The 18,994-nt window shown below is 39.8% G+C and overlaps 1 long non-coding RNA gene across 1 annotated transcript in view; it reads right to left on the minus strand.

Moving 5' to 3' along the window:
• LOC125638394 (uncharacterized) overlaps positions 1–18,994 on the minus strand; it is a 138,091-nt gene that overhangs the window by 19,375 nt on the left and 99,722 nt on the right. The window contains exon 3 of the long non-coding RNA XR_007357208.2: positions 16,408–16,582. This is a non-coding gene — a long non-coding RNA (uncharacterized LOC125638394). The remainder of the gene's footprint in view (positions 1–16,407; positions 16,583–18,994) is intronic.

Here is an 18,994-nt window from a genome sequence, read left to right on the forward strand (position 1 = left end):
GCTGTTAGGGACTTCTTGGATCACACTTTGTCTGGAACCTCACCCTTGACAGTTCTGCCATGGATAGCCCTAAGGAAGTACATGACTCCAGGCAGCATCGCTCTTGGGGTCATTGAGACATGCAAGCCTCTTCACCACTACAAGGTGGTGATCCATGGAGAGGGCCGGTATAACGGGCAGAGCTGTATTTAAATCAATAGTGCTATGCCCATTTACATCAGCTGAGGATTTGTGCAGATACTGCTATGTCTGGAGTCACCACATGGCACTTCCACACATTGTGAAATGAGTGAAATTTTAAAGACTTTGTTTTGATGAAAAATACAATGTTCTGGTCCACCAAAACATTGCGTGAATTTGCAAAGAAAGAAGAAAAATATTCTGAAAAGCTGAAATGTTTTGTTTCAACATTTTCAAAAGGAAACATTTAGATTTTTCAATTCAATGACTTTTCATTTGAAATTTTGCTTCACTTTTATTTTTTAAGAAGGTAAAACACACAAAACTTAAAGATGATGTTTTGTTTTGGCTCAAATGAAAAGTTTTATTCAACTTGAAACAATTTTTCCTTTTGTTGAGAAATTTAAAAAATATATATATTTTGGGTCCTGAACTTCCCCCACCCAAATTTTTTAATTTTGGCTACCAAATAAAAAACAAACAAACAAACAAAAAAAAACCAACAGCTATTTGCACAGCACCGCACATAACCTTACAAGTTCTTTTTCTTGGCTTGCGAACACTGTTCAGTCTGTGAAGAAAATCCACAGTCCTGCAAGCAAGAGCCTCATTCACAACACAACTCTGATTCATCCTCAGAGCAGGTCCATCCTGCACGCTAATGAGCCAGGGTCTTGTGGAAAAAAATAGTATGCAATCATGTAATTACAGACTGCGTCAAAATGCATATATGCAAGGGGGCTGAATTAGGATTGCACATCCTCCCTTAATTCTGGCATGCCCTATCTTTTGAGGGCCTGACTTTGCAAGCTTAATTTTTTAATGTAATGTATAATTAAATTTGTTCTCAACCCTACCATACCTGAGTTACCATGATATCAATAGTTTCTACTGTAGCTCTGGCCCACATGCTGATAAATATGTAGCCAGTGATATTTATGAAGTAGCTCCATAAATATATCTCATGTAGTGAAAACTAATCCTCAACAGTGAAATACTGATGCAAGTTTAATAGTAGATAGATTTTTCCAATGTACAGTATATAGGGGGGATGTATTTCAGTGTTATTCTGGGATAAAGTGATATTGCCATCATGGATTAAATTGAACTAATACTCCCAAACATCAATGGTCCCGTCTGCCAGGTAACTTGCTCCCAGCCCTGTTGTTCATTTTGTTCCTTTGTGATGTGTGAGATCACATTCCAACTAGCAGTAGCTGTGAAAATGCTTCAATTAACTTAGTAAAGAGATGGACCATTTAAAACATAATGGAAATATGTTTTCCTCTCATACATTTTGTTTTAGGGTCATTCCAATCATTAATCACAGTTCTCTTCCATTTCACAAGTATCTCATAGAAGGATTTCATTGTTAGTGTCTTGAGGCCAAAATGAAGAAAGCACGTCTAGGCTATGAATCAATTTTATTGTACTATTTGCACCACCAGGTATAATTGTCTAAACTCTGAGAGGAGTCTAGTCTTTAATGTGTACTCTTACTGATGAAGCAATAGATGTGCTGTGAGTATAAATTGCTTTTCCACATGAAACTTAACAGCAGGGTACTAGCAGATGGAAGTGGAAGCAAAAGATAAGCTAAAACTGCTTTTATGACTGCAATTATTAATGTCAAGAGATATTGGTTAAAAAAGGAAACAGCCCTAATGGCATGTTTCAGTCACTCAGTTATGCCTTTTCCTTATTTGTAGAGATGGTATAATATTTTGCAACACTTCTAAAACATCACAAAAGGACATAATTTGTTTTCAATACACTGAAAGCGCGTGTGCTATGATTAAAACCAATTCAGCATTGCTTCTCAAACTCATGACATACACAGGACATGTGAGGCCTGCAAAGATCTCTCTGCTCTCCAATTAAGAGAATTCAGCAATGTATTTTTGTTGTTTGTTTCTAACAGACCTGGCAGGTCCTATTTATCAATATTTCATTACTGTGAGTCTATTTACTAGTATCAGTGAGAGAGTAAAATCTTCTACACTGCTAATAGTAGCTGGTTGATTTAGGCTTGAGTGGGTTCAAAAATGGCCAAAGAAAATCGCCTTTTCCGATCCTCTAATGTAATTGTACACCTAACTGCCCTTTCATTAACAAAGCTGTGTATCAGCCTGTATTAACTGAAGATCAGGCATTTCATTTTTTGCTGTAAGAACTACCTAAAAATAGACTGATGCTTCTTGGCACTACTTCTGCCTTCACATCCTCTACAGCTGCATATTCTTGAGCTATGGAGAAAAAGGACGCTATGGATTGTTTCCAAAGATGAGGAAAACCATCCCTTTCTGTAAAACTAAGAAGTAAAGGTGTAGAAAGTAGCTACATTTCTATGGGGCTGATGCTGCAAAAGGACAATCTCCAAAAACCCATGTAATTTAGAACAATTGCCAATACTTTATCAGTGTCCTGCCAAAAGAAACAAAATTGAGAATTTCCTATAATTTATCATAAACACCTTTACATAATACAATGGAGGGGGAAAAAGACACTGGTTAGGCTTGATGTGAAAGCAATCCAATTAGTGTCTAACCTATTTGAACAAGGAGTACTTGTGGCACCTTAGAGGCTAACAAATTTATTTGAGCACAAGCTTTCGTGGGCTAAAACCCACTTCTGGGTTTTAGCCCACGAAAGCTTGTGCTCAAATAAATTTCAGAGTAACAGCCGTGTTAGTCTGTATTCGCAAAAAGAAAAGGAGTACTTGTGGCACCTTAGAGACTAACCAATTTATTTGAGCATAAGCTTTCGTGAGCATCCGATGAAGTGAGCTGTAGCTCACGAAAGCTTATGCTCAAATAAATTGGTTAGTCTCTAAGGTGCCACAAGTACTCCTTTTCTTTTTTCAAATAAATTTGTTAGCCTCTAAGGTTTTAGCCCACGAAAGCTTGTGCTCAAATAAATTTGTTAGCCTCTAAGGTGCCACAAGTACCCCTTGTTCTTTTTGCTGATACAGACTAATACGGCTACCACTCTGAAACCTGTAACCTATTTGAGAAATTATTGAAGAACACTTCATCCTAATGAAAATGTGACCTTGGCCCCTGAAACGCGGCAAATGAAAGGTTCTACTGGGATTATGATTTTTAAAGCATAAGGAACTAGCTTAACTGGTGCCCCTGGTGCTTTTTATAAATAAATTACAATTTGTTGCTTGTTGTGTTAGTTCTAGCCTTTGTGTTGTGTTCCTTCAACCATATATCCTGCTGTACACAGAGAAAACTCTATTTCTGGGTGTAATGGAGAGAAAGTGTTGTTCAATTGTAAATTACACACAATAAGGCTGAAAGTTGTACATGATGTGGACTTCAGATGTACCGTATACAAGATGTAATTGACACAAGGAATTTAGTAAGATTTCAAAAGGATTAGACACCTATTGATAAAAATAGCACCTGCAAATACCCTTTAACGTTTTGGCCTAGTGAGTGTAAGTGATTCTAATGTTTCAATACATAAAATAGTCATTAGCTGGGTTCCTCAGCACACCAGCACCCTAATGTAACAAACTGATGTGCTATACCCAACAGTACTAGGTATATCTCACATACATCCAGAGCCAAAACTAGAAGCTTCAAAATAAGAAAACTTTCTACCACTTGAGCTAAAGGAGTTAGGTATCCCTCAGCTTGTATAAGTATTAGGCCCTTTATCTTGCCTTTGTGCCAAACTGCAATATAATCAAATACATCAGTAAAACACAAATACAAGCAGCCAGTAAATTGCCTCAGGGTATAGTATTTTGCAGCTACCTAAATACATTACAGAGGCATATTATTTACAGTACTGCACATGAAGGGAATTTACTGACTACAGTGATGATCAGCTTGTATTTTGGATTCTGAGGTTGCTTAGCGTTCATCTGAGTCTGTCTTACTGAAGGCCTAAATTAACCAGCATTGAAATGTTAACAGTGCAGTGGCTATCTACAGAACAAGCCTGTTCCAGCACAGTCTTCCTGCATATTACATTAAACGAAAAGCCTAAGTTAAAAGAACACTTATGGTACAAAGTCAAGCATTCCATGATCGGGAAAGCATGAAAGAAAAATCCTCCCAAACCCAGAGGAAAATAACTAAATTGTGAAGCAAGTTAAGAATTATTTAAAAAAAAGAAGTTTTTAAATTATATATTTGCTGATATAGACTTTAGAATGTCAAGTATGTAAGCAGGTTATGGTATTCATGTTTTATTTTGTTATAACAAATGTGACAAAAGGGATCTTACAATAAATAATGCCCCAAAAGGGGATGGGTATATTCAGATTATGTATAGTAACTTAGAGAACTAGGAAATTCTTCATGAGAGAGGGCAGTATAGGTAGAGGAAGGGGGGAAAAAAGAATGAATGTTGCATTATCTTGCCTACTTCTCTCTCTTTAGAGCACAGAACAATAATTACCAAAAACACCTGCATTGCCTTTTAGTACAGTGAATGCCAGTGGAGACAGATACAAAAAGCAGCTTCCAAATAGCTAACAAACTTTAATGAGCAATCTGATAAAAATATAAAAGGGATTGACACTGGTGAGGCCTCTTCTGGAGTACTGTGTCCAGTTTTGGGCCCCATACCACAAGAAGGATGTGGAAAAATTGGAAAGAGTCCAGCGGAGGGCAACAAAAATGTTTAGGGGACTGGAACACATGAGTTATGAGGAGAGGCTGAGGAAACTGGGGATGTTTAGTCTGTGGAAGAGAAGAATGAGGGGGGATTTGATAGCTGCTTTCAACGACCTGAAAGGGGGTTCCAAAGATGATGGCTCTAGACTGTTCTCAGTGGTAGCTGATGACAGAACAAGGAGTAATGGTCTCAAGTTGCAGTGGGGGAGGTTTAGGCTGGATATTAGGAAAAACTTTTTCACTAGAAGGGTGATGAAACACTGGAATGCGTTACCTAGGGAGGTGGTGGAATCTCCTTCCTTAGAGGTTTTTAAGGTCAGGCTTGACAAAGCCCTGGCTGGGATGATTTAGTTGGGGATCGGTCCTGCTTTGAGGGGGTGGGACTAGATGACCTCCTGAGGTCCCTTCCCACCCTGATATTCTATGATTCTATGATATTAAAATATAATGGAAGTTGCTGCCCCCAGTTGTGCTGAGCAACAGCTTTCTGTAGACAGAACCCAATTCTCAAAATATTATCAAAGTTGTTAAAGGTTTTTTGTTTCCTGAAAAAACATGGTTTTTGGTAAGTCTATGATGTTGGATATCCATTTCCATAATGCTTATGAGAATGTTTTCAATACAATTTTTGAAAAAAATTCAGAAATTTCTAAAGACATAAAATGAGTCAATTTCAAGCATTTGAAAATAATTTTAAAATTTCAGTAAAATAGGGGGGTGGAGGGGGGTTGGCCAGCTTTATACAGTGTCTTGACATCCTTGCACTGACAGAAGCTGATGTCATGCTCTAATCAATAAAAACAAAAGCAAACACATACAACCTCAGGAGAGAAGGTTGCACCCCATACCAGATAGCTTAGGCACCACCGTGAAGGTTTGCTCACTTCCTACATTCACGGTTGCTGTGAAAGTACAACAAACAACAATCAACAAGGATTCTGAGACAGCTTAAGCCCCACCATGACACTTCTGGCTTAGAAGGATCGTTGGTGCTAAAGGCACTGAATGGATAGACCAGGATATTGAAAGCCAATTACAGCTGCAAATAAAGCCCGGAGCAAAAGAGATGTGGCTTATATTAGGTACTCTGTGCTATTGTGTGTTTGCAAGTTCATACTTCTGTTCCTTATTAACCATTTTTTTTAAATTAAAATAGTTTATTTGTACTAAAAAGCACAGAAGTTAAGAAAACAATAAGCAGAAACTCCAAGTTTTCTGCCCTCCATCCTGGTTATGGGACCATATGGCGCTTTGTTACAGCATTAAAAAATTTATATATTAAAAGACTCACATACAGGCCGCATATTCATACTAAAACCTTTTTTTTCTGTTCCTGTACATTATATACAGGTTTCATAAAAGAGTCCATGTGTGTAGTTAAAATGACACCATCAAGAAGTTTGACACAATTTAGATTTTGTTTAAAACAAACTATTGAACAGTAGAGGATTTTTCTTCTCCAAAACAGAATATGAATAGAAATGTTTGCCTCACTTAAAAAAAAAAAACAATTCAATGAACTTCTTCTATTGCTTATTGTGTTATTTCCTTTCATTTTTTGCAAACGTTCCCCTGGGGTGTCAAAAACCCAGCCACAATAGTGTTGTGAGAAGCAGAAAATGAAACTTCTTGAAAACGTATATGAAATCTCATTCTTAAATCCCACTGACTTTCATTGAGTCTTAGGAACTTAGAAGCCTAAGTGCCTCAGTCACTTAGGTGCTTTTGAAAATTGAATCCACGGGTGCAATGTTAGACTGTCAATAGCTCAGTCTGAACTCATTTAAGCCTCTCTGTCCCTTGATTACTTTAAAAGTAAAGCAGTGTCATATGTTATCCACTATAAAGGGCTATTGTAAGCAATAATTAGTTTATATTTGAAAATGTAAGCTGCTATATAAGTGCAAACTATTATTATTACGTTTGATTATATATTATGAGTTGAAATGAACCACTTTCATGAAACACTATGGAAATGTCTGGCCAGTACATTTTAAAATAAATCTAGATGTTGTAACTATTTACCATTAACTAAAGGGCTCAATCCTGCACCGTTGAAGTCAATTGGATTTTTGTCACTGATGTAAAGAATGCAGAAGCGGACTCTGCAATTCCTAGTCATTCTTCCTCCATCTGTTAAATTAATATCTTCTTGCAGGTTTATATTTTGTGTTATATTTCACTTCATTGAGTTTGTTCTATTTATATTCATGATTTGTTATGTCATCCTCATAATATCACATTTTGCACTTCATCTGAGCACCTCAACACACTTTACAAAAATGGATTATTATAATATGCCATTGAAAATCAACTAACCATCATATGAAAGTGGGGCAGAAAAAACAACTAAAATCAATGGCAAATGGCTCTATTAACTATTCAGGTTTTTTACAAGCAAATGTTAGTGTATAAAACTAATTATTCTGTACATATAAAAAAGGCTGCTACGGAAATAAAAATGTATTAGTACACACCTTAGTGGACACGTTTTGAATTGAAAATTCTTGATCATTACACACAAATATGACTATGCAAAACTGTGTGTGCACACGTGTATAGGTATACAAATCCAAAGATAGCTTTTTTAAAAAGAAACTTTGGGTGCCTAACCCAAGATACTTTAAAGAGCCCTGATTTTCAGAGGGTGGATTCTAAGCACTTTTGAAAATCAGGACCCTCATTGTGTCTCAGATTGGGCATTCAAAAACAGAGGCAACCAAAATCACCAGTAATTTTTGAAAATACAGGCTGTGCAAGCACACGCGTGCGTACACACACACACACACACTATTTACACAAGCACGGATTGGGCCCACAGAGCTCTGTCTTGTGCTGGGGTGTGGGGCTTCTCAAAGGACACTTGCTGCTTCTGTTTTACAGTCCCCTTCAGGAATGTGCATATATGTTTTAACACAGACTAGGGCACTGGAGCAGCTACTCATGCGTTGGACCTTTCATCTGGAAGAGGTGTTACATTATGTTAACATCTGTGAATGACACACAGAATTGGGATGAAGGAAAACATTTTTACTTGTATTCCTCTGAGTTGAACACTGCCCCAGGTAGCCCAGTATCAGGACTGCCATTGGCTCTGAGGTATCTGTGCTTTAGATCAATGTTCTCTCCCTCATGACCTATTTTCTCAACTTCAGTTTGTTTCTGCAGAATAGCGATGCTGCTGCCTTCACAATATAGTAATTCATTTGTTTTCTGTGGCAGCCAATTTATGAGGAAGGAAGCAGTTTTGTTAATCACACATACACACACCTTAAAGAGAAGAAATGGGAATTCAAATGGGGGCGTGCACCGGAATAAAAATTTGGCGGCTTTTGGAGGGACACTTTCTGTGCCCTCCGCAACCAGAGGAGTGGTCTATCCCCCCTCATTGCCCTGTGGCTGGAGGAGCTGCCTCTACCCATCATGAGCCAGCTCCACCGGTGGAGCTGGCTCACTCTCCCCACCGTGACCAGTGGAGCACCCCTACCTTTTTCTATTTTGATCTTTACCCATGCAAAATCTGAGTAAATAGACAATATTTGGACATCTGGAAGGAATCCCCCGTCCCAACCCAACAGCTTGGCACAAAGTGGCTATACAGACACTCCTCTGTCATCATTATAGCCCAGGAGCTGCACCTGTGATTTAGGCTTGCAAATGTATAATGGGGCATGCACAGACAATGCTTCCACTCTCCACTAATCTCTCATGCCGCTAGCTAAGCTAAATTATGGTACTCCAGCTCCCTAAGCACCCACATGGCCCTGCCCCCATGCCATGGCCTTATCCCTCCTTGGGTTGACTGGGGCAGTTAACAGATTTTCCGGCTATACTGAAAGAAGAAGACACCTGATATGGTTTTAATCAGTCCTCAACTTTATTATTGTAAGTCTGGAACTACATGGCAGATAAGAATGGACAGTCCAGGTAACTCCACGATCATTCATTAACTACTTGGGGGGCTTCTGCCAACCTCCCCTTTTTCCATCCTGATCCCCATCTGGGACCTTACTGTCTCCCCCAAATGAGGGTTGGGGGGCATTAAGAAAGGGGAAGTTGGACCCCTGCCATACTAGTCATAGGAGCCCCAATCCCTCCCCTCCACGTTCCACTCCTTTAACCAGCACCTCCTTTTTAAGACCTTTACCTAGCCATTTTTCTGGGCACTGTATCCCTTCCCTATGGAGTATCTGTGCTGGACATCCGCCCCCACAGTTATATAATGAATTGTGCCATCATAGCCTAACTCCCTTTCCTACTCACCATAACAAAGCACCCCCAAAACCTGCTGTGGGGAAGACAAAAAAAAAAACAACCCACTCCACCTCGGCCAATCTGGTGGTGAGGGAAAAATTCCTTCCCAGCCCCTCTAGAAAGGAGCAGCTAGCACAACACCCACAGCAGGTCCTCACCAAACCTTGGTATTTTACCATCTCAAGGGGAGGGAAGGTGGCTGCTGCTCCGCCAGACAATGGCCCCACTCCCCTGCTTAAAGGTGCGGTGCAGTCATTTTCTCAGGCTGTCCTGCAGAGTCCCATACATATCCCTCCATACACTTAGGTAACGTTTCCATGCTTTGCTTCCTTTCTTTAAAATAAAGACTGAGATTTTTGCTCTCATCAAGTGACTGCAGCACCTGTGGCCCTAGCCATGGGCTTATAGGATGAAATCCAGACTCCCCTAAAGTCAATGGCAAAATTCCCATTAACTTAAATGGAGCCCCACGATTTTACCCATGGCGTCTTTGCCTTAATCTGACCTTGGCTGCCAAACAATGAGCCACTGGAGAGTCCCCTTGCAATGGCTTCTCACTGCCCAGCAAGCTGTGCCATGAAATGGTAGTGGTTCTACTGTGTGTAAGGTTTCTGTGCTCTCAGGGACGTAGCAGTAAAGAGTGACATTTGGCGCACTAGAATTATTCATATAAGCAAGTACTGAAGAATCAAGCCGTAACTCAGTCAGATAACATGATGGAGAGAACTAAGAGACGGAACGACATACAGCAAGGAGAAAAGCACCCAGAAGTTTGGATGCTCATCTGAACTGGTTATCTGAAGAATAATCTGGACAATTTCAGGACCAGAACACCTGCAATATCAGCTTCTTTCACAGCACAGCATCTTAGCATTTCAGCTCTCAACCAGAACTAGGAGATTCAGAAAGAAATAATTGGGAAGAGGCTATCCAAACTTCTGGGTGTAGCTCAAGTTTTAGATTAAGATTCCAGAGCCCAGTTCTGCTCCTTTTGGAATCAATGAGCATTTTCCCAATGACTCCGATGGGAGTCAATTTGTTCTTTAGCCATCATCATCGTTCTCCCTCAAGCATCACTGTTATGTGAAAAGAATCTGGATGGCGTCAGCCTCAAGCAAGGCTGCAATACTGTTGTGGCTTTCAGCTGACAAATTTTACATCTTTGCTTTACATGGAGAATCATGTAAATGTTTGCTCTTTGTCAACTACAAACACCTGACATTATTTCTTAGAACTGTATTGATGATAATTTGCAGTAACCCAGAACTGATTGTTACAAGAAAATGCTCTTGCAAAATAAATACGGGGAACTGTTTAAAAAATAAAAAGCCTGGATGGAAAACAGACTGAGTGAAAATAAGACTCAGACCAATAGAATAATATAAGCTGTAATGTTGTGTAATGCCGCAATGTATCGATTTCCAATTTTTGTTCACAGTACACTATTGTAAGTGACAAGTGCTTTATACATAGGTGCATTGAATAGAAACTAGGCCCTTGGTTCTGAAGATTTAAATATTAGCCAAGTACCTCAGAAAAAAAAGAAAAAAGGCAATAAGAGTAGCTGCAGTATTCCTGTATATTTCAAACAGATATAGTACCATGATAATTACTGACCCGTGCTGTAGAGTGCCAATGTCTTTTGTTTATGAAAAAACAACAACAAGTCACCTTTTCAGGAACGAGGATTTGTCCCAGTATGTCATGTTTTGTCAAATCCCCCATCATCTTCATTTGTTTTTGGCTTTATTTGTTTCCCCTTTAAGGCAAATTATCTCAAGATATTTGGGAAAAACACACGCTGCTTCCTTTTAAAGTGATTCCACTGTCCAAATGTTATAATATAAGGGGCGGGGGCTATTCTCCCAGTGATTTCAAGAGAAGTAGGCTCAGGCCCATAGAGCACAGGGCTTGAGCTGGAAAAATAAAACAGCTGGTATTGTTTAAGAGAGGAGACTTGGTTGGGGGTAGGAGAACTCCCAGAGTTAGTTCTGAGATGTACTCCCTGCATCAGTACCATAGAGCAAAACATTGTTATGGCATACTGGCACACACGGATGTGAGTCAAGCTTTGTCAGACACTGGATTGCAACACCACTGAATTAATCAGGCAGAAAGAAATTAGTTTTAAAGGAGACAAGTATCTTGGGGCCAAATTTTTTGGCCTTTTTGGTAAATCTCCTACCAGACTAAGGACTACAGAATTTGGCCCATTGTTAGGACAGGAATACAAAAAAAAAAAAATGGACAGTGATATAATGGGATTGTAGTGAAATATTTACTTATTTGCCAGAACATGGCACATTTGATAAACTTAAAGAGTTTTGGAATCTTCTATGGGCTGATCTAATTCATTTCTGACAGCAAGGAAGTTAGTGCATTGTAAAATGATAAACTGCTTCTACTGTCAAAGGCTCCATATTATACATACAACATGTTCACTCACAATTAGTGTGAGGGACAAACTTCTGTGATGCCACAAAATATCTTTATTGTTGTATTGACATATGTCTAACCATTCGTGCAGTAACATGAGCAATGTTATTTCTTGGGGCTAGCAGCTTTCCTATGGAAAGAATGGCTTCCAGCTATTGGGAATATTTGCTCAAGAATCTGCTAATTCAGGTGTCATGCAAACCAGAGAGGAACAGAATGTGAGGATTAGCTCTTTCTAACTAATGCTAGTTACCTCTCTAATGTGTGCATTTCTCATGATCCTATCATGGTAGCTTACAAGTACCATGTAGCCAATTTAATAGTTACAATATGGTCACCTGAGAGGACCAACATCTCTCACTGTGTTGCCTACATCACTTTCTTGAGCAGAGTTATTCTCAGCAGAAATATAGCTATGCTAGCCATTCTGCAGCAATTGTTCCTGAAGGAAAGTTGATTTCCTCACACTATCCAAGTACTTATATGGCCTTCATCACAATACTATTTGAGCACCTGATGAGTCTTACAAAAGGGCTCAGCCTGAGCTCATCCTAACTTATCCACTATAGGTCAGAATAAGTATGTAGAAAAACACCCTTAATGGTAAATACATACATAAATGTACTTATTGGATGGGTAACAAAGAGGCAAATATTAAACGACATTTAATCTATGTATCTGTTTTCTCCTTTATTTAGTGATGCAGGCAGCCTACCAGGTCAAACCTCCTAATCTGCTTTTAGTTCGTTCTTTAACATAATTTTTCTATTAGTTTAGCAGATTTTGTCTCTCAACAACCAGGGTAACAAAAGTATTCCACTCAAGAAGTGATAATGGCAGCTTTGCGCAATCATATCAAAAACAACCAAAGACAAAACCAAGCAACGATTTTGCTACATCCCCTGAAACTGGATGAAAGAGGGATTTGAGCGCAAAGCGTGTGGAACCTGGAAACTAAACAAATGAGATGGTTTCAGCTGAGTTCTACTTATGGGTTTGGGGTTTGCCAATAGCTGACAAGAGAGACAAAGTTCAGCTCTAGATCACAAAGGTCTACAAAAGCCAGTGGGGTTCTGAGGCAGGGTTTTGTTTCAGGCCCATCTCTTTTCTGAAACGAAAAGCAAAAAAACTCAAGCAAAAAAACCCACACACAAAACGAACACCACGAAGGGCTTCAAATCCCAAGAGTGTCATCCAGCATTAGAGCTACCTTCGGATACCTTTACTGAAGTTGAGTAGAACTTCACTCTGCGAGTAGAGTCATTGAAGAAAAAAGGGACTTTCTGCTGAGTAAGATATTACATAGTTTGAGTGAGGGTATCAGAATCTGGCCCTTACTAAATGTGCAGACCAAACACATGTAATCTGTGTTGCATCTCTTTGTAGAAGGGCATAGCAGATATTCTTGATCTGGCGTAGCTGTATTTGTTGGCTGCTGTCACAGTGGGAACGTTATGAGCAATGAGTGCTAGTAGCTTCTAAGTGATTTCTGGACAGAAAACACTCTCTCTTTTTTTCCCCCTCAAGGTAATCCTAGTCATTAAGATTTCTTCAGAGATAATTAAGGTTGCTCCCCAGCCTAATGAAATTCAGAAATTCTACATTGGCCATTCAGGCCCGGGATGAATTTACTAAGCAGTCAGTAGGACTGCTTTAACAGGATTGTCAGTGGGAATTCAGGAACTGGGTTAGGAAATATTAACGAGGCATGAAAACAGCAGTTTTTAAGCAATTGGCACCACCTTTGAAATACATTAGAGTACAGCAGGTTAAATAAAGAGACAATTTTGGCGAGAAGATTGGCATATTTTTGTTTTCTAGCACAGAACGCAGCTAAGATAGCTGAGTATGTTTCTGATGTGTATCTGTTGTCATATTTCCTCTCTGTCCAGTCATCAGATCTACACCAATAATCTGATCAAACAGATATAGGTTAGACCTGGTTTCTCAACATATTTATTTTTCCTTTTTTCAAATTAATACCCAATGGGTTCGATCCTCAGCTGACACAAATCCACAGCTCAATGGTGTTACATCAATTTACACCAGCTGAGAATCTGCCCCAGTGTATATAAAATTCTGAAATGTTTCCCATCTGAAATATTCCCCATCTGAGGCAACTTTTAGAAGTCAGGAGACTTCACAGAACATGCATAAAATGAAGCCTATTTCTGCTGCCCTCATATATGTACAGAAAGGTGTGCCCATTGAGACAACAGCTTTAAAGAATTCAGCGTATCTTTATCACATCCTCCCCCCCCCGCCCTCATCCTCAACTTTTCTGCTCCTCTGTCAGTCCTGCCTTGGTCTGAAAACTGAAGGTTGTGCACTAAAATTTTGAAAGAAAGAAAGATTCTTTTGAGTGTGTTAGGATATAGATATTCAGGCCTGTCTGTAAAGGCCCATACTCTAAGAATTTAGATGTATTCTTATCACTTGGCTAGTTCTAGAGGTATAAAAGAAAGAATCAAAATTACTGTCTGTCGGTGTAAGGTCCTTCTCTTACTGTGACAGTCTGAGGCCCTGTTCTTAGGCTAAGGCCTTTGGCTAAGCAACAGAGGCAGCCATAAACTGGGAAAAGCTGTAGCTCACGAAAGCTTATGCTCAAATAAATTGGTTAGTCTCTAAGGTGCCACAAGTACTCCTTTTCTTTTTGCGAATACAGACTAACACGGCTGTTACTCTGAAAGCTCTCTACCAAATGATGTTTCCCCAGCACTCCTACCTTACTTCTTGTAAGAAAACCACTCTGTTTCCCCATCATTCCATACTCCAAATAAAGACTCAGAGCAAAAGGGCTGACCCTGAGGCTGGGATTAACATGCACGATCAGTTGTTTAAAAGTCCTCATGGTCAGCTGGGCTGATAGGGAATGGACAAGGTCAGGCTATAAATCTGCCTGGAGTCCAAAAAGTGAGGCAGCTGCTTTTTTTTTTTTAACAATAAGAAACCCCAACGAAATCTTTAACTAGTTGGCTAATAAACCAGGGAGGTCTTGTCATTACAGTCACATGGTTAGAACATGAAGGATTACAAAATGTGACTCTGGTTATGTTTGTGAGTTAGTTTGGTAATAACATGATTTAGTCAGTAGATGGTGCTGCTATTTTCCAGCCCTCTCCATTGATGTAACAGCCCTCTGTGTATATCATTCAGTTCATAAACTGTACTTTTGCACTTATCTGGCTTTGCAGGAAAACTGTCTCCAGCCACACAAGCAGCAACTCTTCTCCATTTACCTCAGTTAACTTCGGTGCTAATTTCAAAGTCTACTTCACAGAATCTCAAAAAGTAACAGATGTTCTAAGTCAGTGGCTCTCAACCAGGGGTCCGGGGCCCCCTGTGGTGCCACGAGCAGGTTCCAGGGGGGTCCGCCAAGCAGGGCTGGCATTAGACTTGTTGGGGCCAAAGGCAGAAAGCCAAAGCCCCACCACATGGGGCTGAAGCCCAGTGACCCAAGGCCCACCACCCAGGGCTGAAGCTGAAGCCTGAGCAATTTAGCTTCATAGCATCCCCTGTGTCATGGGGCCCTGGGCAACTGCCCCGCTGGCTTGCCTGAATGCTGGCCCTAGCTCTTATATGCAGAAGAATGGTAGTTGTGGGCCATGGAGTTTTTAATAGCATGTTGGGGGGGAGGGGGCGCAGAAGGAAAAAAGGTTGAGAACCCCTGTTCTAGGTCATTGAGGCCTTCCCTCTGCCTGTGCAGGGTACAATCCTCCGTCAGAGGACATAAGGCACATTAAACAGGATCCTATGTTGGTTATAAGCCAAAAGGCAAAGAAGACAATATTCAACTATCACTGGTTTTCCACACCGTAGTCAGACACACAACTGACATAAGCACCCTGTTTGGAAAATTCTCTTACATCCACCCTCACACATTTTCTTTTTTTCAGGCTAGCTTCTCTGTCCTTTTATCCACAACAGGATATTCTTGTCCAGGTTACAATGGAAGAATGAGGAATAACAAGCCTGTGAAGATCCAATAATCTCCCTTTCATTATTAGTAATATTGCAGTGCAGTAATTTACCCCCCAGTCAAGAAGACAGGCAAGTGTCAATTCATTTAATTAGAGTTTTGCATGCACAAAACCTAGCACTATTATTTCATCAGTTCTCATTATCTAAAGCATGGAGATCTCCAAGAAACACTTAGTTGCTGCGGGAAATGGTGTTAATGAGTCAGAGAAGAAGGCATTTTTCTCTTGCGTCAGTGCACCAGCACAGTGTTAGAGGATACTGTGTTACTGGAGGTGCTGTCTTTCACATGAGAGGTAAAACCAGGGTCCTGCTCAGCTGCAATTAAAAATCTCATGGAACTATTCATAACAGAGATTAGCAGTATTTAACACATCCTCACCAAATTCTTATCTGCCTTCCTATATGTCCTCTGCAACTTCAGAAGTAAATAATATTCTTCTTACTGTCGTATCCTAAATATTTCATACTGTTGCTGTGTGCTGTTAAGGAGTTGCAGTGTCTACCCCAAAGGTGGCTGAATTTCAGTGTGGAGTGAAGTTAGACCTATACATTGTGGGCCAGATTTTCAAAGGGATTTTAGGTGCCTAAAGATACAGATAGGAGCCTAGTAGGATTTTCAAAAGCACCTAAGTGAGTTAGGTGCTTAACTTCTGACTTTCAATGTGAGTTAAGCTTAGATGCTTTTGTAAATCCCATTAGATGCTATCTGCATCTTTAGGTGCCTAAATCTCTTGCAAATCTGGACCGTTGCACCTTACTTTGCTCACAATAGTGTTTAGAGCTCAAAGCACGACATGAGTGTTATGGAGTGAGTTTCTTGATCCTGAAATCATACAGTAAAACAAAAAAAGTGTCTGACAGCTTAATGTTGTTTGTCAGGTAATTAGTGATGAAGAACTGAAGTTTTCATTCATATAAATACCTCAGATTTTTGGTTGCTTATTCATACTTCTTGATTTCTTACAAAGCTTTCCTGGAATAAGAATAGGTCGTCTTATTAGATTTTTAGGTCTTCCTTCTTCTGACTGAAGTGGAAATATCACAAGAACAGCCTCTCACATTATGTTGGCCCGGCTATTTCCAGTCACAGCTGATACCTGGAAGCAGAAATTTATAGCAAAATGAAAAATAATGGAAATAAAAGTTAACTAAAATGTTTTTGAAGTTCTAAAAATCAGTCAGTTCAGTTTCAGCTCAAGTTTAGGTGATGGTTCACTTTGATTCTTATTTTATCCAAACCTGTTTGCCCATATAATTTGTTCAGTGCAACCCATGTGTGTCTTCTAAGATACAGTAAAAAGAAAAGGAGTACTTGTGGCACCTTTGAGACTAACCAATTTATTTGAGCATAAGCTTTCGTGAGCTACAGCTCACTTCATCGGATGCATACTGTGGAAAGTGTAGAAGATCTTATTATACACATAAAGCATGAAAAATACCTCCTCCCACCCCACTCTCCTGCTGGTAATAGCTTATCTAAAGTGATCACTCTCCTTACAATGTGTATGATAATCGAGTTGGGCCATTTCCAGCACAAATCCAGGTTCTCTCACCCCCACCCCCCCCAAACACACACACACAAACCCACTCTCCTGCTGGTAATAGCTTATCTAAAGTGACCACTCTCCTTACAATGTGTATGATAATCAAGGTGGGCCATTTCCAGCACAAATCCAGGGTTTAACAAGAACGTCTGAGGGGGGGTAAGAAAAAAGAGGGGGAAATAGGTTACCTTGCATAATGACTGAGCCGCTCCCAGTCTCTATTCAAGCCTAAGTTAATTGTATCCAAGTTGCAAATGAATTCCAATTCAACGGTTTCTCGCTGGAGTCTGGTTTTGAAGTTTTTTTGTTGTAATATAGCAACTTTCATGTCTGTAATCACGTGACCTGAGAGATTGAAGTGTTCTCCGACTGGTTTATGAATGTTATAATTCTTGACATCTGATTTGTGTCCATTTATTCTTTTACGTAGAGACTGTCCAGTTTGACCAATGTACATGGCAGAGGGGCATTGCTGGCACATGATGGCATATATCACATTGGTGGATGTGCAGGTGAACAAGCCTCTGATAGTGTGGCTGATGTTATTAGGCCCTGCGATCGTGTCCCCTGAATAGATATGTAGGCACAGTTGGCAACGGGCTTTGTTGCAAGGATAGGTTCCTAGGTTAGTGGTTCTGTTGTGTGGTATGTGGTTGCTGGTGAGTATTTGCTTCAGGTTGCAGAGGAACAGCCGTGTTAGTCTGTATTCGCAAAAAGAAAAGGAGTACTTGTGGCACCTTAGAGACTAACCAATTTATTTGAGCATGAGCTTTCGTGAGCTACAGCTCACTTCATCAGATGTATACCGTGGAAACTGTAGGCAAGGACTGGCCTGTCTCCCAAGATTTGAGAGAGTGATGGGTCATCCTTCAGGATCCTTGTAGATCCTTAATAATGCATTGGAGGGGTTTTAGTTGGGGGCTGAAGGTGATGGCTAGTGGCGTTCTGTTATTTTCTTCACTTTAGATAAGCTATTACCAGCAGGAGAGTGGGTTTGTGTGTGTGGGGGCGGTGGGGGGTGAGAAAACCTGGATTTGTGCTGGAAATGGCCCAACTTGTTTATCATACACATTGTAAGGAGAGTGATCACTTTAGATAAGCTATTACCAGCAGGAGAGTGGGGTGGGAGGAGGTATTTTTTCATGCTTTATGTGTATAAAAAGATCTTCTACACTTTCCACAGTATGCATCCGATGAAGTGAGCTGTAGCTCACGAAAGCTTATGCTCAAATAAATTGGTTAGTCTCTAAGGTGCCACAAGTACTCCTTTTCTTTTTGCGAATACACACTAACACGGCTGTTACTCTGAAATCTAAGATACAGTGTGGAACATTCTAAGGAAGCCTTACAAAATCATCTTTAAATGCACCAAGCCAGTCTCAAAATCTGCTCACACACTTTTATTACCACAATGATGATGAAGAAAAACTAAATTATGTGATATTTAACTTGCCCATTCTCTCCCAACCCCACAAAAAACCTCCTGTAGTTAATCAAGCAAGTAAAATTTTTCAGGATTGCGCTAAGGTACATAAAATAATACCACTGTATTTGTTCCACTTCATCCACGCTGTAAGGAGGTAAAATTGGATCTCAGCAGTAAATTAAGCAATATTTATGACATTTTCAACATCAAAGTCTGGTATATAAAACACAAAGGATTAAGAGGTCATGCTGATGGCCAGAAAGATTACACTATGACTTAGATCGTGTAAACTAACAGATTCCATAATGGTAATGTACCCTTTAAATAGCCCCCTAGCAACAAACATGAATAGGAAAGCAGATTTATTCCCTGGGATTAAAATAGGGATTTTGAATCATGTGTTTTTTAGGGTATAGTGGACACATCTGGAAGAAAAAAAAAATCTCACCTTGTCACTAAGAGTGTTGGCATTCCCTAGCATTTGTATTGAACAAAGCTTATGAAGTATTATCTTGAAAGATAATACATTTTCTCATTTT

This window comes from Caretta caretta, chromosome 6, assembly GCF_965140235.1.
Source record: "Caretta caretta isolate rCarCar2 chromosome 6, rCarCar1.hap1, whole genome shotgun sequence".
NCBI lineage: Eukaryota > Metazoa > Chordata > Testudines > Cheloniidae > Caretta > Caretta caretta.